The sequence below is a fragment of the Colias philodice genome, chromosome 14 (genome assembly GCF_061535455.1).
Source record: "Colias philodice isolate Cphi_HAF_F1 chromosome 14, ilColPhil1 Martin Lab GWU primary, whole genome shotgun sequence".
In the NCBI taxonomy this organism is placed as follows: Eukaryota; Metazoa; Arthropoda; class Insecta; order Lepidoptera; family Pieridae; genus Colias; species Colias philodice.
The window spans coordinates 2,914,639-2,939,970 of NC_143099.1; the positions used below are offsets into that span (position 1 = coordinate 2,914,639).

Here is a 25,332-nt window from a genome sequence, read left to right on the forward strand (position 1 = left end):
ATTGTTGTGTTGTGGTTGTGTTCTATCACTTTCACACCTAACTTGGTATTGCCACTGTTAATACGAAGTTTTCCCAAGGCTACTATGTATGCTGTAATATTCTGTGCAAAAGGTTAGTTTTTGTACATGAGCTTGTTGATAAATTGCCAACAACGTCATTCAGAAGCATTGTTGGATGAGACAATTATTATTTATGCTAAATAAAATAAGTATCTGAACCAATTATTAAAAAGCGATACTCCCTGATTATGGGTAGTTACCATAATAAAATTGTAGCAACTCTCACTTTGACAATATGGCATAAGTGTCAAAAAAATTGCGTCGCTTCGAATATTTAAGTTAATATTGTTGCGTATTTAATACATATTTTCCGAATATTAATAATGTATTGCATTGTGAAAAATTGCAGAAGTTTTTGGACACCAAATTCTGGCCTATAATTTCACAGGCAAGTGTATATTTACGTTATTTACAATATTCCTCAATACTCATGCATTTACCTGTTAAGAATCATTTTAATGGCAAAAATCGTCAAGTTTATCATCATTTTACTAAGCAATCATGTTAAATAAGTTCTTTTCCTAATACTTTCATCATTTTTCAACAAGTTTTCAACAAACAAATTTAACAAGTAAGGTAACCATGATGATGGGTTTTTACGGATAGCGACGATAATATATTGCTAAACAATATTATGATGAACATTTAGAACACCATTTTAAAATTTTTTATACTAGTAAGTAATGAAACAACACACGACATCGGTATTGCACTCACATATTGTGGTTTGTTCTTTTTTACATTGAAATTTATACTTTTTAACCTAATATTTTTTTGTTTTATGTATTTCAGCTTTCCAAAAAATGAAGTAAAAAGAAATATATGTGCCTATCAAGGGTAAAATTACTGAGGATTACGACCCAGAAAAAAAATACTGCTATAAAAAAAATGTTGTGTGGTTTTATGAAACCACGGTAAAAGTGAAACTGTTCGAACGGTTCCGAACACTGCTTTGTGTAGCGCATGTCGCGTGTCGGTCGGCTGCCGAGTAGGTATACCTACTCGGCAGCCGCGATACACGCGACATGCGCTACACAGACCAAAAAGTTTGAGACGATGTAATAAAAGTTTCACTTTAACAGTTTTAATTTGATGTTTTTGGCTTGAAGTTGACCCGTCGAAGCAACGCGTTTAAAAAGAAGATCTGAGTAACTTACAATTTGGTAAACAGCATCTGATGCAAAACACAACTTTCCTCTATTTACAAAGGATGTTAATGATGTATATCGGTTAATATCCAAGCTTTGTAGCCAAAAGTTATCAAGCGTTATTTAAAACTATCATTCTCTACCAATTAAAATTGTATGTCGTATAAAGGTGATAATTCTTGTAAGTTGACCAGTAATTATAATAAAAATACTGTTAAAAATATATGTCGTTATTATTTATAGACCATGATTTTTAGTTTTTTCTATTTCGAAAAATCCTGAATATACAAACCAGTGTGGTCACCCACAGAAAGAGACAAAAAACAACACTGACGTCATTCAAGGTTATATTTTCTTGTGACAAGTTAATGGTCATAGTGCAATCTCCAGTGTATTAGATATAAGCTTCTTGATTTTACTCGCCTGATGGTGACATTGAAAAGAGTTTTAAGGTTACCTTTTGGATGGCGTTTGTTTCTTTTATTTAAGGGTGTGTCTCGTCTTTCTGTTTGTTTTACTTCGAAGTTCGAACATTCCGAAAATAAAATATATGTACTTACTACTTACATATTTTTAATATTATCTACCTGGATTTAGTTCTTTTTTGTAATTTATCCTGTGGAATCATTTAATGTAGCCCATGTATTTATCTATTAAAATCTTCATCATATTAATATTATACATTTTATTTTATTCGTTAAAAATATTTTTGAATGCTTCTCGTATTATTAAATGCATGTAAATGCATAATTGAGTAGGATGCATCGTCATAACATCTATGAAGCTTAATAGTATCTACGATTTAATTTGTTTTCTTAAATTAAAAACCTTAGAATTATGTTAGAATTTCTAATTTTGTATTGAAGAAAATTATTTTCTTATGATGAATACCTCGACACTCTTAATACATTTATAAGATAATGAATATATTTTATAGAGTTTAAAGATATAGCCGCAAAAAATAATTATTGTCTGATTTTATGACATAATTACATATTATGCTCGTTTGATAAAAAACGAAATATTAAAACGTATTTCGCGAGATTAAATGATAATAATTTCAGATAAACATTATAAAGTTTATCTTTCTGTTTAACAAAGTGGGTCTAAAACAAAACATATAGATTTTTTAAACAACCTGATAACAATTCGGATTCCGGCGTTTGTATGAAACCTATTACTTTGTCTCTGATAATATCTGTTATCGCTTTCTGAATGAAGGCGAGATAATTTAAATCTTATTATTGAGGCATATGGTAGAAAATAGAGTGAATAATTTTCACTCTAATATATGGTAAGGTGAAGTGCACATTATATCACTATGTATAACCTGGAAGTTAATCTCACACCTAGCTTAAATTTAATTAATTAATCTGCAACTTTAGACTCAAGTTTAAACGACTCTCATTTTATTTTATAATTTGAATAAAGAACTTTTTAACAACATACACAGTCGGTTATCTTTTACCTAGATAAATATTCGAGAGTTTTTCTACAACATTGTTAACAGACTAAAATTAATTACGATTTTTCAAATGTTTTTCCCATAAGTCAACGATAAACCTTCGATAAACTTATCTACGCGAAGCCTAATAAAGGAGTCATTAGAGTCAAAAGTTCGAATTATTCCCAAGAGCGATACCAGCTGCGATACTATAATATTTAAATTTTAAACACATTAGAGTTGGTATGAACAAAAAGACAATTCTTTTTCCAAAAGATTTATAAGATTTTGTCGGTGAAAAGATATTATGAGAGGCAGAAATATTAAGGTCAGCAGAAGAATAGTTGATAGATATTTATGTACAAACTTATTAGTTATTTTTACGGTCAGGGTTAACGGAGTAAAGGGAAAACTATTCATTCGAAAGATGAATTTAAAATAACTTATTACATATTTTTAATATTATCAAAACAAGATTGTAATCGGACATGTGTGATCATTCATAATTACTGTTTTCCGGCTTGATGACAATATTGCCTGGAACACAATATTACTGGACAATATTGCCAGTTTTAAACAGCACTGCAGGTGTAGATCTGACAATAATCTACAACACTTGAACGATAATTACCTTTTCGTTAACTGCTGAAAGTTTGTAAGAATCAGGTAAAAATGCTCTTAAAATTTTAGGTAACTTTCCACGGTGATTTTGCATATATCCTCTCAAGATAGCAATTACTCACGTATAAAGAAACGGAAGGTTTGTGTTTAATGAAAAGTGTAGCTGATTGTATCACAATGCGCAAAACGTCTGATCGTAGTTTTATTTATCCGTCCTTTATGTCTCACCAATGTTACGAGTTGAATGCACGTATTCGAGATTAGGGCGTGACTGAGGAACCCGCTATCAGTGATAAGGTACACGAAATGGCTACCGAAACGCTAACTTTATCTATTAAACACAGGTCATATTTTATCTTAATTAGTTATCTTTTTAAATTATTGGACGATTTACGTTATTGCTGTGATTTTCAGATTTATGCTGAACTGAAGTAAAGCCCGTGAGCTGTGCGATGTATGGTCTGCAGAGAAATATTTCATCCAATGTATCACTCTGTTGAAGCTTTATTTTTGCGCCAAATGTAAATTAATATGTCAAATATATTTTATCAGTAGTTAATATCCTTTGAAATATAAGTAAAATTCTGCAACAACTGAATTGATTCCAATAGTAGAAGTAGGCTATACATTATACCTAAGAGTATGTAAGTAATTATGTTTTATTATCCCGGATCCAGTTGTATTCAACCAGCCAGTTATAAATAAAAAAAAGCTTGCATTTATTCGTATTTCAGAACGAATGTTTGAGGTGGGTGTTCAAAACGAATGTTTGAGGTGGGTGGTTACATCAGCTGCATTCAGCTGTAAACAAGTAAAGCTTTTAGTAATGATCTACATTCGATACCGAATTAATTAACACGTGCGCACGTGAACGTTCTGAAATCCTGCTAATGTATATTTGATTTTTTTTTGTTACATTTCGCAAATACGTAACTTTCAAGTTGAATATAATCACTACATAGTATAAAACAAAGTCGCTTTCCCTGTCCCTATGTCCCTATGTCCCTTTGTACGCTTAAATCTTTGAAACTACGCAACGGATTTTGATGCGGTTTTTTTTAATAGATAGAGTGATTCTAGAGGAAGGTTTATATGTATAATAACATCCATTAGATAGTGGAGAAGTACTGTTATTTTTGAGATTTCTAATGTGATGTCGTAAAAAATTACATTTTCTCCGCTTACATTGCAAACGCAGGCTAAACCCTACGAGTTTTATCAAAATAATGTACTAAGTATTATACACATTGAAAAGATCTACAGAAAAGTCCGCGATGGTATATGTCTATCTCTTATGGATAACCCACAATAACTTTTTTTTGTCATTTACTTTTTACGACAAATAATGGCAAATTTTCGATGCGATTTTAACCAATACAGCATTAATCCTTAACAAATTAAATACCTTGAATACATTGTTCATTTAATATAGATCTATATGGCCCTTTACACCGTATGATTTAAGTGAATATTTTCGAAGATATTACAGATTTAAAAATTGCGGGACGTAGCGTTTGCGGCGGTACCGGCCGGCCGCCCGGCTATCTATTTTATACCCGTGCGAAGCCGGAGCGGGTCGCTATGTTTTTATATACAACGTTCACAGTTTTTCTGTAGTGTATTTAGTATCAGCATTGCACCCGTGCGAAGCCGGGGCGGGTCGCTAGTATGATTATATAACTTAATACGTATCTATATTAAAAAAGATGAATTTTTATTATAAAACAAAAATCATTCCGTCATAAACATAGTCAGTTATATTAAAAAAAAAATCTTTAATAAGAACGTTAAATTAGTATTCAATGCATGAAATACATTGAATAGAATCCAATTATAGATTGATTCAGTTCAATTCGCAATGGATGTTTATTTTCAGAGAATTTCATTATATTTCAACGTATTTACATTGGCAGAATGTGTTTGTCATTTTAAGATGAATGTAAACTAAAATTGACTAAAACGTTATCAGCTAGTTACACTGTTCTGAGGCAGTTTATCTCGTTGCTTGTTGTCTAAAGATTGATATTTCGTTATCGAATGCGATAACACGCTCATTTACATCAAAACACTCGAGGTCACAAATATTACATTATAATATATTTTTTGCGAGGGAACGTTCTCGGTTTTGGATTGTAATTTCAGAGGAGGGTCCTAAATTTATAGTCTACTAGGTTTCCGCCCGCGGCTTCGCCCGCGCAGTCAAAGAAAAACCCGCATAGTTCCCGTTCCCGTGGGATTTCCGGGATTGCGTCATTTTCCCGGGATAAAAAGTAGTCTATGTCCTTTCTCGGGTATCAAAATATCTCCATACCAAATTTCATGAAAATTGGTTCAGTAGTTTAGGCGTGATTGAGTAACAGACAGACAGACAGAGTTACTTTCGCATTTATAATATTAGTATGGATAATATATATTTAAGCGTTAGTTGATTACTAACACTTAAAACATTACCTATCCATCGAGTTTTTTTCATTTCTAATAAACAATCTAATTATTCTAGAAACTTATAATTTTTTACAGTTTTAACATCACAGCTTGACCTTAATATTACGCACTTTACTGTGCGTAATTTTATTAGTAGGTACCCATTGGTGCCATACATTTTCAAAATATAGGTATCGTACCAATAAGCGTGACATTAGAATTTTAATATCGTCTGATCTGTATCAAACCAATGTGGCCTATGCCTAGTATTAGTCATAAAACCTTTACTGATTACAAATTACGTATTATCATAATCACACTTTTGATTTTTCTATCAAACATTTTTTTTTATAATTACTGGACGTAACATTTCGTATGACGAATTTAAAATTACAAGTAATAGGTATATTATTGAATAATCCAATTATTTAGATTGAAAATATCTTTGTTCAAGAATCTTTCTTCGTAATTTCAGTACTGGATAACATACTAGATTATTTATAGAAACGTCGTAACTCTCCAAGGGGAATCCTCTTATAAAATAGTCCATTTAACCTTGTTATAAGTCAAACGGTCATGGATGTTTATGGCTCTGCGAGGTACCTAATTCTGTTCAACTTTTAACGGTTGTCTGTTGCAGACACATAATATATACATAAATACCTATGTGATATGGTGATACAAAAATTTTGAGCCATGTACGTGCTGCCATACATATTTTATATTTTATCATAGGTACAATATTAAAATGAAAACCACTATTTTTATTTACCACAGCAATTTCTTTATACTATTTTAGAAATTATTCCTATGTCTTCAATATCAGATCAAATATGGAATTGCAAAAAGATTGTACTCGTGCAAATTTTAGTCCACTGAAATTCAGTTGTACTTGACCTTGACCAAGGTTATGGTTAACCAATCAATTTGAAGCTCTTTTATGTGTACAATTGTACATACCTACATGGCTATATTTAGTTTAACAGTTTTAATAGATTTTTAGAGAATTCGATTTTTAAATTAATAATTTCATTATTATAATAATAAAAGTTATATAACTTTATTGTTATCGAAAATTGATTATAAGTTCAATAGTACATAATGAAACCATAGACCAGAAATCTCACGACCACTTTATTCTGACGTAGTCTATGACAAAAGATAAAAAATGCATTACATTCCCGCGCTTTTCATCTGTCAAATAACGTTTCCAAATTCAAATCAACATCGACCACGGCCGTGGCGCGAACAAACAGCATACGACCTTTTGACAAACAGGAAAACTCTAATTATTATTGGCCATCAGTCACCATGTGTTTGTAATTTCATAATGCATTCAAATTACTACCGTCGTGATACAGTTATTGAAGGCAATATTATTGTTTCCCCCTTTTAACAACAGCGTAACTACATATACTTAGTACCTACAAGAAAAGATGTGAAAACGTTTTGTTGTGGCGATGTTTAAATTTAATTAATATGTTTTCTTTACATTTCAGCATGGAACGAATTATAGGATAAAGGCCTTTTTTTTAAGTGGGGAAATCTTGCATAGATACCCACGGCCTCCGGGGAAGGGGCCGTGGGTTATGTCGGATTCCTACCGACCAAAACCCCACTGTGTTCCGTCAAGCCGCATCAACGACAGGGCCACGGGTATGGTAGAATTCTTCCGTGACCATAGGATAAAGCCTAAAGGCCTACTCAAAGGCCTACTCTTCTGTTATTTTTTGGTAATTTTTATTCCATGTATTTAGTTTATTTGAAAACTTAAATATCTTGGGTAAAATGGATGGTAAAATAAACGCTTTATTTGAGACCGAGAAATTCGTGATGCAATCAAGAATCCAAATGTTTGTATCGTGGCAGATTACTTCGAACTGCGTCATAACCAGACTGTATAATTTCGTTGTTCGTTGGTTGTTTTTTTTAGTAACAGATTCTGATATATTGCCTGGACTCGTCCGCGCCCAAACATTGAAAAGAATGACTCTTGTTTTATCTAGTGAAGATATCGTAGGCGTAGTTTATTGTTGTCGTGTCGTAATTTGAGGCCTATTTTTACTTTTATCTTTGTAAGTGTGAAAAGCGTATTTTTGTGTCATAGAGGTACAAATATAGATGACATGATTTGAGGTGGGTTGACGTGGAATAGGAACACTAGGAAACCGGAGCTAAGTGGTAACTGGTAATATTTAGGGTTACTATCTAATGTAATGGTACCTAAGATTTCTGAAATGTTATTTTTATAATACAGTCCGAAATAGGTATTAAAAGTAAAATAAGACATGAAGGGAATTTAAAGCTACTCCAAAACGTACCTTTTCATTTACTTTTAAATAAGCCTGTTTATTTAGCTTCACATATTTCTATACAATTTCACACAAAAAGTCATGTTTAGTTAATTTATAAATTAAGTATAAATACTTAATAGATTTCGTTTATAAGATAATGTTTCCAATATTTTTATTCATGTCATAAATTCTATTAAAATTCCAATACAACATATTTGAAGTCAACTAAATATTTGAAGTAAATACATCTATAAATAGGCCTGTCGATATCTTTTAATGCTACAAAGATCTTATCAGATCGACGGGAAATACTTTCGGCGAACATAACCGTTTATGCCGACAAATAAGCCCAGTTATTGATGTGTATTTCGAAATGAACAAATTCCATGATATTGGGTCACGCAACTTGTCGTTTATCTACAGGCGAATGAACTGTTTCTTGGTAAATCCAAGGATAATTTCAGCGAATTTATTGACATGTTTGTTCCTAGTCCAACTAATATTATAAACGCATGTGATTGTAAACACGTTTCAATGTGTGTGTGTCAAATATGTTTAACGTCACAATGACGTACGTTTGGAGGATGTTTTGATTAAAATTAAAAACATTATTTGACATTGACAAAGATGTCGCGGGCTATATCTAGTTTAATATTTTGAAAGTCAGATCTTGGTACAGTTTGAATGCGGGAGTTTCAAGTGAACGCTGCAGGGTTGGTTTAGAATAAGAACTATGACCCATTTTGTCAAGGGTCCGCCCATTGTTTTACTTTTACAGATAGAAGTTGAGTTCCTGTATTATATTATTTCTTTTGGGTCACATATAAAGAACAAGACCTCTAAAAATATTTCAATTCAGATATTTAAAACACTTGTAAATGTCAACAAATACAATTAAGAAAAATAGTGACAACCTTTTAAGTCGTGCATTCATTGAATATTATGTTATATATTTAATGTTTCTCAAAACAGTCCAAAACAGTTCAAGGCCAGACTGTCTAAATCTAAAATCATAAAATAATTATAATTAGATGTAATAAAACTCTACATTTATTGGCATAAAGCGCATAAAAATATTGTGTACAGTTTTAAGTGTAACTGTGCAATATTATACTGTTAAAGTATTCAAATCTTAGTATTATTTTAATAGCCAGAAATATACTGTAGAATTACCCAGTTAAGTTCTTTTGAGTGTAGGTAATCATTTTTATCATATCATACGTAAAATAACTAAATAAATTAGCTCTCTCGCGAACACATTTCAACAATTACTATAGAGTCATTACGAAAAACATAGTAACCAAACGTTACAGTATAATTAATATGAAGTCACGAAACGAAAACAAAGTGTACAAAACTAAAGCACAACTAAGTAACATAAATTATGCCTATATAGTCTATAAGAATTATTAGCATTTTTTTTCCCTCAATGACATCGTCTATATTTTCGTGCGCCTCGATTTGCAATTGGCATCATTTCAAGATTTAAAAATTTCTATTTGTATATGACATTGCTCTTGGGTGGACACAAGGACGGCGAGTGAAGGCTGACGTTTATATATAGATTATATCTAATAGATCATAACTGATAAAAAATATGATATGTTTTGCTTGAATAATTAACGATGAACGTGGCTTGGTGGTTCGAATGTTCTTATTCAATTACATAAGTCTTATTAGAGTTATTAGATATTAATTTGAAACGAGTATTACATATCCATTTAAACTTTACGTCTGTAAGTACCTAGGTATTTATTATTCTGTGCTTACAGCTTACTAATGTAATATGAAAATTGAAGTGTTTGTCTGCTTCTTTAATTGAACGCGCCTACGGAACGGAACTACTGGTTGAACAAAAAATAAAAGTAAACGAAGTTAAGTGCGTCAGCTAGTCTTAGATAATATTATAACATTACAAAAAAATATTACTTTAATGAAATTTTTATGAAGACTAATATAAAATCCAAATATTCAGGTTCTAATGAAGCCACAAAATTATCATATATATTAAATTTTCATGTTCCAACTCAAGTAAAAAATTTATTTTCTTGCACAGACTCTTAAACTATAAACGCGTTGAATGAAATAATTTTAAAACTATACCGTGTGCAAAATAGCAAATTTTAACCGCGCTTGGCGTCATCGGACGCTTTCGTTATGTTTATAGACATAACACGTTTGAAAAAACAAAACAATAAACTCGATATTAATTTATTGAATTAGTCAGTCTGATGCAGAAATACTGATTACTGTGAAAATCGGTGATACACACTATTTTCCTACCTTCTAAGTTCCTATGTAAGTATAACAAGATAAGATACCTAATCAGATTTTCATTTTCATAATCTTAACCTAATAAGATTTTCTTCAAGACTCTTTTTGTTAGAATCATTGTAACTTATTGCAGACATTAAATAAACAAGGTATAAGTACAGTTACTCGTCCGTAATGGTAATATTTCAGGAAAGGGCAGTAAAAATACGTCGACTACGAAACATCGGACAAATGGGGAGAAATAACAAATTAAAGTCTTTACTCTCACCTTGAGCGAAATGTTCGAAGTTTTGAAATATTCCATAGAAAATAAAAATACATTAAAATTTAAAAGAGATGATTGAAAAGTTTGTAAACATATGTTAATGATTTTTCTTTCGTAGCTTTCGCAGTTGTAAATGACGGAATAATTCAATCAACTGTTGGCACTTGGACTGATTCTAACGTATATATTTGCATTAATATTTAGACTAAACTATTTATCAAGTAACAAATTGTTGTATTGATGTTATATTCAACTGTTCTTCATAATTCTCCGAGCGTCGTGTTTGGGAGCGTGCCAAGATGTTTTGCCTTCCTTATTTCAATAAACCCGAGACTCTGAATCAACTAAATATCTTTGCGAATTAGTTCATTAATACTGTTTCTTAATTTATTGAAGGCTGTTCGTGCTAAATCTACATTTTAAACTAATTAGCGTTGAGTGACTATATTTTAGACTGAGGAGCATAACAAATAAATCTTAATAATAACATTGAATAATGTGATATAATATTGGATGTGAGTAGGGAAATAATAATAGATTAATTAATTGCTTGTTTACGCATTTAGAACATAGACTATAACTATTATCATAACAGGCGCAATTGACAGATTAGCAGAATATTTGAAGAAAATTTCGTTTGGTGTTGAGCAATTGTTGGTGAAAGAAGGTGTAAATTAAATTGAACGTACATATTTTGTAACTTTTCTAATTTAATAATTCAAACATAAAAACAATAAACATAACATAACTCTTCCATACGATTGTTTTACCAAAGTGTTTTGAAACTTCAATGTTCATAAATAACAGAAGCGTTAGTGAAAACAAAAAAAAACTTAACGTAAGCGTTTTCACCCCGATCCTTTGTGCAGTGGCTTGTTACCTTACTTTGAGGGAGCTTTATATAATGGACGCCGGTACGCTATTTTTACCTGATACCCGTTTTCAACTTTTTAAATAATTTATAAGTTATTTGCGTCTGTATTTTTAAGGTTTCTAATAAAGAGCAAAAGCTGTTAGGTATTTATAATACTGTTTTTATTTTGCCTTTAAGTAGGTACTAGTTTTTAGATGTTTCTTCGGCAATGTGCTAAAAGGTTTGTCTATCTGTTAACAAAATTTTACGTGACCGAGAAGCGGATGTTGGAGCTGAGGGTTGATAATAGTTATACCTAAAAACCTATATTCTGATAGTTCATTATTGTAACATGTATATAAGCTGTGATCAACATATATTTATACACGGATAAAAATGAATTACAACAGTCACTTGCTTCACGGTAGATATTTTCTTTCTGCGATAAATCGGAAAATCAATTTTAAATTTGTACGCTCGCCCAATCTTGAGCCCTTTGATTTCGAGTTAAATTTATTGTTAAAATCCAGCAGAATACGGCCGTCATTTCTTTCAAAATATTAATAAGTAACAACATTTATAACATTATGTTAGTATTGTCTGAAAAAAAGTGTCCGTAAGTACTACATGGATTTGACACCGAGCAATTTGTCACATTTACCGGACAAAAGGCCACATATCATGTTTGTAATGGACCTACATGATCGAATTGTGTAAGAACTATACTTACGCGAAATGAAACCGACGTCTTAATTATACTCCGTGATGTATTGTTCTTTTGACGTGTATACTGTATAGTGAAAAATGTTGCTCGAAGACTGAACAGATGTTAGTGCTGTGGGCGTGGAAACAAGATTGCTTTGTGGTTACCGGTATGTCTAGTTCTGTTCATTGAATTTTATGTTATATTATTTTAAAGGTATGTTTTTATATTAAGAAGTTAGAAAATCTTGCAATATGAAATGTAAGAGGAGTGTACAAATTCCTGGATACAGAAATCTGACCTGTGTACTGAACGTTTGACGAATACAAGAGAATGTGAAATCAAAGATGGTATGTATCATTTATTAACTTTCTTTTTATTTTTTTTTTATTTTACAAGTAGATACAGTTTTTATTGGATTGCAGTTGCAGATAATTTGCAGTTACGAGCATGACACTAGAGTCAAATTTAAAATCTATCAGTAAGTCGAAAATACGGTTGTACGGTACGAAAAGAATACTTTCCCTATTTAAAATACATACTGTGACATTAGGTAGGTACTCATAAAATATTACAATAAAAGAAAATGTTTGTAATAAAAATGAAGTAGTGCTGTACTTTTCCTAAAAGGACAATGAAGTGTAATTTAAATATGTAATTAAAAATTGTCTTTATGGCGATGTCGTGCGAAACAAAAACAGTTAGGTAGTTATATTTGGGTTACGACATTAATGACCAATTATAACTCGTGTATACGAAACAAAAGAATAAATTGAGTTGTATAAGAGCTATTTATGTATCACTACAGGAAAAATGTGTCAAAAAAGTGGAGATAATATGATTGTCACATGACGGGGCTCGATGGAAATCAGTCAGCCGTATCCAACGCTGTTCTTCATTATTTCGAATGTTTATTTATTTTTACAATAATATAATGTTTTATCTTATACAATTCTCAAAAATTATGACATTTTCTGGCTTTATTTTCTTTTATATTTTTCTCTTGCTAGTCGGAGACGTTATTATGATAATATAAGGTGTACCTACTCAGTAAATTATTGGAAAAACATTCCAACATAATAACAATAAAATATTTATTTATCATTTCAAATCACAATGCGCTAAATATTTTAATTGGTCACCCAGCTACCATAAACCACGTTCCGATAAAAACACTCCAAGTTATTGTAAGGTCATTACCTATAAAGTATTCTTAATTAAGTTGCCAAAAATATGTGATAATAACGTGGTAGCATATTGCATGCCATTTAAAACAAGATTTTTAACAGGTTGATTGCAAATCTAGACGAGAAGCGAGTGTTTGAGGTCAGGACCGGCCGCGCAGTCTTCGATCTTCGATTTAAAAGGTTATCTAAACATTATTATATCTATCTTAGAAGATATCTAAATATTCATTCTATTTTCCTTCTATGATTCTTCTTCTTCAATGAATATGTGTAAAAGGTATAAAGGGTTTTTGCCAGTTTGATACAACTAATGTTAAAGGTTTTGAAATACTATGTTAAAGGTTAATATTAGGTTTAAAGACTTTATTACTCATAAAAACAATAGTTCACTTAAAATGAGTTACATGCTATCTTATATATAAGTTAAACTTATCTCTAGTTTAAGGTAATACTCATACATTACGAATTTTACATATTATTTTTATACTTTATACAAAACAAGTTTAAGTTGTATTGTATTCTACTTTTCTATTCTAAATTACAGTGTATATGATTTTTAAGTAAGTTTTTGAATACATTAAGACTCTTACAATTTTTTAATTTTTTTGGTAGTCTATTGAACATCTGTGCTCCTTCAAAGAGTATAGTTTTTTTCCCATAGTTAGTAATATTCTAATACTTATCTATCATATTTATTATAAGATTGTGTAAGTTTCATAGCAATTCATTAAGTTTTATGCTTGGTTTTATGTGTCATTGACAATCCCAAAAGTCACGAAGTTTAAAGTAGGTACCTTATTGAAATAACTAAGACACTTGTATAATATTTCATTTATCTATTCTTTGTGAATGTATTATATAATATAGGACCCTTGAAGGACGTAATTTTGTTATTTCCAGGCGTTGGAAATTGTATGACATTTTAATACAAATTTTATGCCTATCTCACTAATTCACGTCCTTTCAACAGCTCTAGTATTATTTCGTTCAGTAAGGCGATTATCACACTGCCACGCACCACGCTGCATGTTGCGTGACTGCGTGTTTAAGGTGATGAATTAATTTTTCTAACATTTACGGCCCTTTTTAAACCTTCGTAATTTTTATATTATTAAAGTTGTCGTGATGAAAATTCTTGACAAGAAAGTTCAATAGTAACACAATACGTCTACCGTTTTAGAAACATGATTCCATGATATTTTCTCGATAGAAAAAAAATACAAAGTTCTCATTGTTATTTTTTTTTAATCTCTGGCATCTTCAAAATAACAAACGTAAAGTTACGACTTTTTGGATATTAACTATAAAATATACAACCTATACGTCTACCGTGTTAGAATTTTGAAATATGCGATGGTTTTGAAATAAACAAGAAATACTTGAAATTAGCGCGCGACCAGCCAATATAGCGAGAGCCGCCCTGTACCTTCCTACCCCGATCGCTGCACGAGTCATTCCCGCTACGGCCGTCACACGGGGAACTTGTGTCGCTTGCGCAATCGTAAAAAAGGGTGACAACACGATAAGACAAATGGGGACAATAAAGAAAATAAGAAGAAGAAACATAAAGGTTGGAGGAAAAAGAATACTTACAATTGGAACAAATTAATGAAGTAAGTTGGTTTTATTTTAAATTTGATGATAATTGTATTATAGACGATGTTTGATATGTACCCCTGTTTTAAGTACATAACGAATGTGTAAGATTTTTTCATTTATAGCATAAATAATCTTTTCAGAAATCCGGAATCCAGAAGGAAAATAAACCCACTGATTGTTCACAATGTGAACCCACTCCTTCGTAAGTACCTTTATTCAGTCAAAAATGTATGTTATCAACGCTCTACTGGTTTTATCGCATGATTCCATTTTTAGCAAAAAGCAACAAAGTGCAAAGAAATAAAAAATCATGGTGAACTTAGTGGAAGTATGGTGGACGTAATATGGAATTATGGAACAGGAGCTCGTTGGAGTAGTATTATATTTTAAAAAAATACGAAAAAATTTCAAGAATTTCTTAGTAGGTGGTAGATAAGTATGTTGTATAAAGAATTTGATGTTGATATTTATTTCATTTATACTTACTACACCTGTGCGGGAAATTGCTTAGTACTAAAACCGGTTTATATTCATATTTACATAGTAATATGAGTTTTCATTTCGAAAAATTTTGTGTAAGTATATTAAATTGAGTTCCTGGGTGATCTGGAAACACAATTGGGCCCGGAGGATGGCGCTGCAGTCACTCCTCCTAATCACATGAACCGATTTGGATGAATATTTGTGTGCACATTTCATTGTTGTGGGATGATTGGTTGATTCGTTTTCACATTAGCTAATATTATGTATTTTTGTTGTTAGAAAGTAAACTTAATTTAATGTTTATAATACATTATTATTGGTATAAATAAGCCAGTGTTCGTCTCACATTGCTGTACCTGCCTACCTATCCTACCAGGGCCTAACTTTGTTCTGGCTATTTTATTTTGATTATTTGTAATGAATAATTACAATTATAATAGAGTGCAAAAAATAAATACATGCGTCAATATATTTTGTGTTTTTTTTAAACAATTTTTTTATTTAAAAAAATATCATTCCGACCGCGGCTTTGCCCGCGTGGAATTAGGTTATATCGTGAATCCTGTTTTATCCCACAGAAGTGTTCAGTTCGGATAAAAAGTATCCTATGTGTAAATCCAGGCAATTAGCTATATTTTATCAAAATTGGTAATGTAGTCTTGACGTGATTAAGTAACAACTAACAAAAAAATATACAAATTAACATCCAAAGTTTCGCATCAGTTTTACTGTATTAGTGATATCTTCCACTCTTGACTTTGACTGAGAAGAATTAGGGTTTATAACTTCTTTCAGAAATAGTACCTTTCATTTCTGGGCATGATGTAATATCTACGTCAGCATCAAATTCTATCTAAATCAATTCAGTAGTCCGCGTAATTAGGTACCATTTCATTTTTTCAGAGTAACAATATTTTTTGTTATTTTAAAGATTATTTATAACCTGTATTATTTTGTAATAAAGTAAACATTACGAAATAATAATAATTAATAATTATTAATAATGTCTAAGTAGTTGTTAAAAAGAAGATAATTTTGTGTTTATAAGCAAGAATATAAAACCAATAAATCAACAATTAAATATATGTATAACAATATTATAACTGTATGACGACTCCATACATGTTTGTCCCGAGTCGCCAAGCGGCAGCGCGGCGAGTATGCAAGAATGACTTCGCGCACACCCGCGTTCGCGATAGCGAGCTATTAGACTCCGCCCGCCAAGCAGTGGATTTTTTTTTGTGTATCGTCTTAACGTTACTTGTATCTCCGTTTGTATAGAAAACACGCACAGTCCAACACACTGAAAATGCAACCACGCGCGTACATGCGGATCACGCGCATACACGCGGAGAAACATGCATCCCCGCGCGTAGGTGCGGGGCGAGACGCAAGGTATGGCACACCGAATCCCGCAGTGCCGCGCGTCGTGATGCTCAGTATTGTACGACCACCACAGAGAGCGGCGAATAAATGAGAGCCGCCGTGCGTGAATCTACAAACGCACCTACGCGCGTGAGTGCGCAAAAAACCCGCACGATGATGCAGATCTGCACTCCTGCAGGAACGCACGTAGGTGCTTCGACATGCAACATGCAGCGTGATGCGGGGCAGTGTGAGGATCGCCTAAAACGAGTATAGTATCTGTGGTAAAACCCACTTTTGGCTGATCGTGATTCATTCATTTAGTTATTTTCTCCTTATTACCGTATGTAATTGTTAAGAACAGTCTCGTAAACTCCTTTACAGTGGTTTATATAGACGAGTCTGGTCTCCTTGACTCCGTTTATTGAATGTTAATAACAATTTGCGATTCAATGCTCTATAGTCTATTAGAATTACGATACGTCCAATCAACCTGATATATTGCGTTATTAGCACTTTGAAATGTTCGATAATGTGTTGACAAAAAATATGTTCATAAATCAAATGGTCATGTTTAGTGTATGAACGGGGAATCACTACATAGTATAAAACAAAGTCGCTTTCCCTGTCCCTATGTCCCTATGTCCCTATGTCCCTTTGTACGCTTAAATCTTTGAAACTACGCAACGGATTTTGATGCGGTTTTTTTTAATAGATAGAGTGATTCAAGAGGAAGGTTTATATGTATAATAAGATCCATTAAGTAGTGGAGAAGTACTGTTATTTTTGAGGTTTCTAATGTGATGTCGTAAAAAATTACATTTATTCCGCTTACATTGCAAACGCAGGCTGAACCCTGCGAGTTTTATCAAAATAATGTACTAAGTATTATACACATTGAAAAGGTCTACAGAAAAGTCCGCGATGGTATATGTCTATCTCTTATGGATAACCCACAATAACTTTTTTTTGTCATTTACTTTTTACGACAAATAATGGCTAATTTTCGAAGCGATTTTAACCAATACATCATTAATCCTTAACCAATTAAATACCATGAATACATTGTTCATTTAATATAGATCTATATGGCCCTTTACACCGTATGATTTAAGTGAATATTTTCGAAGATATTACAGATTTAAAAATTGCAGGACGTAGCGTTTGCGGCCGCCCGGCTATGTATTTTATACCCGTGCGATGCCGGAGGCCGGAGCGGGCCGCTATATTTTTATACCTATACAACGTTCACAATTTTTCTGTAGTGTATTTAGTATCAGCATTGCACCCGTGCGAAGCCGGGGCGGGTCGCTAGTTAAAATCACTACATAGTATAAAACAAAGTCGCTTTCCCTGTCCCTATGTCCCTATGTCCCTTTGTACGCTTAAATCTTTGAAACTACGCAACGGATTTTGATGCGGTTTTTTTTAATAGATAGAGTGATTCAAGAGGAAGGTTTATATGTATAATAAGATCCATTAAGTAGTGGAGAAGTACTGTTATTTTTGAGGTTTCTAATGTGATGTCGTAAAAAATTACATTTATTCCGCTTACATTGCAAACGCAGGCTGAACCCTGCGAGTTTTATCAAAATAATGTACTAAGTATTATACACATTGAAAAGGTCTACAGAAAAGTCCGCGATGGTATATGTCTATCTCTTATGGATAACCCACAATAACTTTTTTTTGTCATTTACTTTTTACGACAAATAATGGCTAATTTTCGAAGCGATTTTAACCAATACATCATTAATCCTTAACCAATTAAATACCATGGATACATTGTTCATTTAATATAGATCTATATGGCCCTTTACACCGTATGATTTAAGTGAATATTTTCGAAGATATTACAGATTTAAAAATTGCAGGACGTAGCGTTTGCGGCCGCCCGGCTATGTATTTTATACCCGTGCGATGCCGGAGGCCGGAGCGGGCCGCTATATTTTTATACCTATACAACGTTCACAATTTTTCTGTAGTGTATTTAGTATCAGCATTGCACCCGTGCGAAGCCGGGGCGGGTCGCTAGTTAAAAATAAAACAATAATTTTGCACTTTTTATAAGCTGGTTTGGTATAGTGAACCGCGACGTAATATTTTTATTTTTAATACACTTTATATGAATAAACCAACCTGACTATTTAGTCGAGGAAATACATTTTCGGTTCTTAAATATATATAAAAATTACATGATGTTACTAACTGTCTTATCATGATAACATTGTCTGATACAAGATTAGAAACTTAGATTTTCACATTGTCCTGTATAAATACGATTATAGAGTAAAGGTAAAAGTTTTCTGATCCTTTATAGGGGTACGATGGAGGCATTAATTAAGAAAATATTAAAAAACAGATACCAGTGTGCAAAAGAAGGTAATCTAACTATTAATAATTAATAAAGTTCAACACCTGCTCATAGGTATAGATGGACAGAATACGAAAAAAATTTGGAAAATCCAAAAGTGCACGCCTCATAATTTTTTTAAATAAATATTTATTAATTATTATTTTTGTTTATTTAATAACAATTAAACCACATCGAATCAGACCCTGAAAAATGAAAGGGTTCTATTCCTGAGCATACTCAAGCGTAAGAGAAAAAAAAAGACTCGATTAGTAAAGTATGTCGGTCGCTATCGTGTTAACAAGAAAAAGGATCCGCACATACAGACACACGGACGTCCAAGACAGAACTTTTTTAAACTGTTTTTTAACTAGTTTAAATAACAAAAATGACATCAAAAATATCATGAACGTTAAAAATAGTGTTTTTTCTTAATATGTGTGTGTATGTATTATCTTACAAGTGCAATGTATGATACATAAAGACATTTTAAGTTTGAAAAATCAGATGTTTTGCGCGAAGTGACAGTAGTACCCACCTCAACGCTTCGCTTATGAGGCGTGCAATATAAACAAAATAATATTGTCTACAACAAGGACCAAGTCACTAGTTTTTGTTAAGGCACAGTATCAGGAAAGGTCACCCTAATTTATGACAATAAGTTGTAATTGTGTATCGTCCACTGTAATGAAGAAACAATCTTATATTGTCTTTCTCAGTATCTACTTTCTAAATGATAAATTCTATGCATAGATATACAAATAATGTGTCATCTCTGTAATCATGTAAATCTCAGGAAAAAAGCAATTGTTGAACGACACCCTCTCAAATTATTATTAATGGTTTTTCGAAAATTGTCGATACTACAATTATAACTATATACTACTCCTTTATCATTTTCCACCACAAATTTCAACGGGGATTTTACAAAAAATAAATATTATCGAATATATAAAACTTGAACGATAAAAACAATAATTTATTCATAACCAAAATAAATCCGACTTAGATAAGATTATAGTACAAAAAATATGTGTTGTAATATCTAATTGACGGATGTTACATGGATTTCTGCGTCACAATTTATATTATTAGGTATGTTTATTATGTAGGTGCGATATTGTGTTGCCAAAAATTCAACAGTGTTTCGTGTGACGGGAATAACAAAGAGCTGTCTTTGAGGATTTGGAACTTGCAGTGATATGTCGTGAAATACGAATGATATACATTTATCGCATAGTAACAGTGTATTTTATTATATATGAAAGTTGACTTATAAATACACCTGCTTGTCTCGCGTCTGGCGATTAATGTTGCATGCTGTACGCGTGTAAGATTCTATCTTATATCTTGATTAGAGTATCGTTAGATAATATCTTCGGTCTCCGGAAGGTCTTTTTGAAAAATGATTAGTAATTACTAATTACCGTAGTATTGTTTATGTGTATATATTATACAAGTATTATCATAAAATCGTTGCGCTCTCGTCTCTCGATGTCTACTTGGTAACGGGTAGAGTAGAGAGTTCTAAGGGCGCCTCTTGATGAAGGCATTCATATCATTTTTATTTAATAATTATTAATACTATATATATTACTTAGTGATTCATGACTAATACAAAATGCATCTTGGTTTATGCCTTTCGCTGTCCCTTATCTATCATCTGGCGCCTAGATACACCGCTCTCCTGGCTCCACCAAAGACACGGCACTGCCGCCAAGTCTGAAAAGTAGAAATATATAATTATAATAATCAGTAAAATAGAGTTGGTTAAATATTTCAATCCGGATCTATATTATACTGTCAATGTAATGTAGTAAAATTTTCAATATCCTCTATATCCATGATATCGAAATATTTGTGAAATAACTAAATTAACCGCAACATGTTATACGCAATCTGTTAGTTATTGACCCATGTTAAAGGTTTGACCACAGTTAACATTTTGATATTTACGAATAAAATATAGGTGACATTGACCGTGGTAAATTTTGCATATTTAGAGGTAGGTATTTGTTAAAAATGAAAGAATTACATTTTTTATATGCATAGGTTTTATATGCATTAATAAAAAATAATTTTAAGGTACCGTTACAAAAAATATGATCATAGAAATTTGATTTACAATTATTTATCTCGACATTTATAACAAATTCCATTTCAATCACTGATCAATTGAAAAAAATAAACATTATTAAATTCACCAATAGGTACTAACTACACACATATTTAAAATCATGTACACGTGTGTTATCGCTACATTGTATTCGTATTACGTAACAATGTGATTTCTTCAATAAAGTCCATAAATTAGCAAAATCAAAGCATGAAGTAATCGTCGCGATCGTTGGATATTCATTCTTCAGTATTCTGAATATGCATATGCAATATGCAACACTTTACTATTTCATATGCGCGTAAATTATTGATTAGTAAAACGCTAAGGTAAAACGTGTTCTGCAAGTAAATGTTGTGTAATAATTAAGTGGCAACTGTAGAAATGTAAAGCATGGTTGCCATGACATTGATGCACATTTTTGAATGTAGAGTGCTCTCAATTCTTTCGGGAGAGTAGGTACAAAGTATGCGTTTTGTAGGACTGTGTAGATATGAAATATATTTATAATATCTTAAAAATAGAAATTAAACAATACGCCTTTGTCGTACAAGAAGAAAATTGTTACTGAATGTAAACACTTTATTGTACAGCTATAAGTACTAAAAACGACACATAAAAATAAATACGAGTGAGTGTGTATGGCGTACTGTAAGCGGCAGCCTTATCGCTATGAGGCGCTCTCAATGTAAAATAAACGTATTATAGAAAATAAAGGCATTATAACGAAAGCGAGTACTAATATCAAGTTGAAATGAAGACAAAAGGTAAGGTGAGTAGATTATCTATAATATAAAAATGAATCCCAAAATGTGTTGGTAAGCGCATAACTTGAGAACGGCTGAACCGATTTCGATAATTCTTTTTTATTATATTCCTTGAAGTACGAGGATGGTTCTTATGTAGAGAAAACGTTAATATTATGTACCTCGGGCGAAGCCGGGGCGGACCGCTAGTATACTATACAAATAACTCGAACATTCCATTAAAATGAAATTATTTTTCACCTAATAAAATGGTAATCCTTACAATATATCTCACAAGGATACACTGTCATTCATGTTTATCTGTAATAGCACCTGAAATACTTTATTTGATATAAATTGCTCAAGCCATTATAAAATGTAGCGTGTAGGAGGGCATCCTTACAAACGCTTTGCTGAAATTGCTTGTTAAAATTTCATATGTGGGTGACCTAAATATATTATCTTGCCGCGTAGGTTTGATATTTGTTCCCAAATTTTTGCTTGGACCTTTAATTTTTGATTTCAATATTATGAATCCGATAGTAGGTCTATGAAGATGTGTCTTGCTCTTGTTATTCCTTTGCATTAATCTTTTTAGATTTAACTGAATCTTTTGTTTGGAGATCGATGATTTCCTGGAATTGTGTAATGTATGATGTTTTTTTTATCTCTATCTATTCTTCATAATTTTTATCTTATATTTACTTGTACATCTTGTACTTTTCCGAGAAAGCATTCTACACAAATGGTAAGAACGTGGTACAAATTTTAATTCCCTTCAATTCAATCATTCGTTGTGTGTTTGTTTACAAGTATTGTACATACTACATGTATGAATAAATTGATTAATCACGAAGTATATATTCAAGTATCAGTGAATTGTGTGTCACCGATTCTACGATGTGGGATCAATTCGATTACGAAATTCGTTTACAAATATATCGCCAGAAACAATAGCAACTGCAAACTTCTGGGAACATGTAGTAATGACCGATTCTGTTGTTGAATCAGTTGGCACCGAAATACCTATTCCCGGTTCTATAATACAGTTACATTGATCCCTCTTTTTATTGTGTAATATGAGATTTTATAAGCAATTATAAATTATAATACTGTTCTAAGTTGACAGCCTAGTCATCTTATTCAATTGTATATTTTCTATTTGTAGTAGTAGTATGAAATAAAAGTTTTTAACAAATAAGTTTTTTTAAACAAATACTTGTTTTATTTTTTCGTGAAAATAAGTATCAACTGGTTCATATTTTCTTACCAAAATGTTCATGTAAAGAAAAGTTTGTTGTCATGAGGTTTTCATGAGGACTCTACCCTTATCTCTTACAATCCATTTGCCGAATTTATTGTGCGTAATCTGTAAATATTTACTTGTACTGTGTAGGCGGAATTTTTCATCTAATTCCTTTGACAAGTCACGAGGTATTTATGCAAAACGTATTGAGCGCTTTTGTTATGAAAATAAAAAAAAGCCGGTGTTACGCCGACGTGACATTGTTTAGGCGACTTTCCAAAACTACGCTCTGCTATTTGTATGTAATTACCATCAAATTGATCTTACAACACTTACCATTTCTAACGTTGAAACGAGCCAAAAAATTTAGTAGTCATGTGTAAATTATATACATTTTTATTTTATTTAAAAACAACCTAAAATATTCGTGGTAATCTTCTTTCAAATAACCTAGGAATCCTAAACTACTTCAAATGTTAAGTAACGTATATAAAACTCGTTAAGATAAATAGAACAATGTATATTTAGCTGTGTGTATCTAAATATAAATTTTAATCAGCGCTGTATAAACAAAATAGCATATCTCGTAAACAGAATATCACATCGCGTGATTTTAGGTTCAACATAAGGTTATTCGTGATATTATGAGAGGAATGTATTGTTTCACTTTTATATGAATTGAAACACATTACACATGTTGTTATTATATGCACTACTGAATCAGCATTAAGGATATACGACTATATAAATATTGATTTTGTATGCGCTTAACGATAAAATTTTCAGGTTTTCAATCTTCGTTTTCGTCTATCCCCGATCTCAAAAGGCCAAGATTTGAATTAAGTTCATTTTATCAGTTGAAAAATAGTACCTAATGTCTGATTTGTAAAATGGTAAAGTAATGTCATTATAAGAAAACGAATTAAATTTTTTCTTTTCTTTTTTCTTGTTAATAAATAACACACAAAGCGTATTTATGCGTTATTTTGATACGTTTTAAGTAAATAGATGTTTATTTCCAATCTAAGCGTTAACGTATCTATGATAATAATAACTAATGACGTTTATTGATATTGGAAAATTAACAGAGGAAGTACATTAGGAATTGTGTATTAAACGCGTCAAATAAAACATTGAGTAAACAAGGAAAGTGGATGTTATGAATGAATTTATCATCATTGCTTTTAATAAAATGTAATACGACGTCACAATTAATAAAATATTATTTTGACGTATACATATAGGTATGTACCATAGCTTGCAGGTACGAGACCATTACAAACACTTAATCCTGGATTATAAAAGATAATAAAATCCTGAATTAAAAAAAGGTTGTGGTACGTAATAAGGCCCGCATTCCTCTGCGGGTCCCGCCCATCAGATGCCCGTTTCCAGGCTCACCTTATAACGCGACGCAGACTGGATTTTCCCACATCAAAACGTAAAAAGAAAAAGAAAAAGGTAAGGTACAACTCCGTTTCCCTGCATTGAGTAGAGAAGATGCAAAGTACCTTCCTAATTGTGTTCTGTAGAATGTTTATATGATATGGTATTAAGTAATAATTTGTTATCCTCTTATGAGGCTCGTGTCCCTGCAGTGGGAACGCACATGGGCTAATGTTGATGATGATGAATAATTGGTTAGGTATAAACTAAGTTCTCATGTTATATGTTATTTAGAAAAAAGTAGAACACCATTAAAAAAGGTAGTAAAGGTTAGGTAACATTCGAAAGCAGATGAAATTCGAATTTGAAATAATTTTACATTTCTGCCAAATTCGTTTTTGATTTACAAAGATCTATTTTTAGATCATAAAAATATAAAAGTTCTTTTGAAGTTTTACGTAAAAAATGAACCGATTCAAAGCTCTTAGACTGGGGTAGAAGCCTTTAAAAATAATGAAAAGATAAAAAAAATCGCAGTCGGATGAAACCCATTAGGAAAGGAGGGGAATATGATGAAAATAAAAGGAAAAATAAATTACGGTCAATCTGATTTCGGGAAGAGGGAGGGGGGAGCTTTTAAGAGAAAAAAATGGCTTCTGTCGATTTCCGACAAAACTACAAGTCCTACAGAAAAAAAAACTTTTGTATTAACAATTTTTTCACATAACCTCAAAACTTAGGTGAAAAATTCAAATAACCAAGTTT

The 25,332-nt window shown here is 31.8% G+C and overlaps 1 long non-coding RNA gene across 1 annotated transcript; it reads left to right on the forward strand.

The window, feature by feature from the left end:
* Positions 1-14,320: 14,320 nt before the first annotated feature.
* On the forward strand, positions 14,321-15,826 carry LOC149482703 (uncharacterized). The gene is made up of 3 exons (XR_016316589.1): positions 14,321-14,886; positions 15,013-15,074; positions 15,149-15,826. It is a non-coding gene; the product is annotated as an uncharacterized LOC149482703 (long non-coding RNA).
* The last annotated feature ends 9,506 nt before the right edge of the window (positions 15,827-25,332 follow it).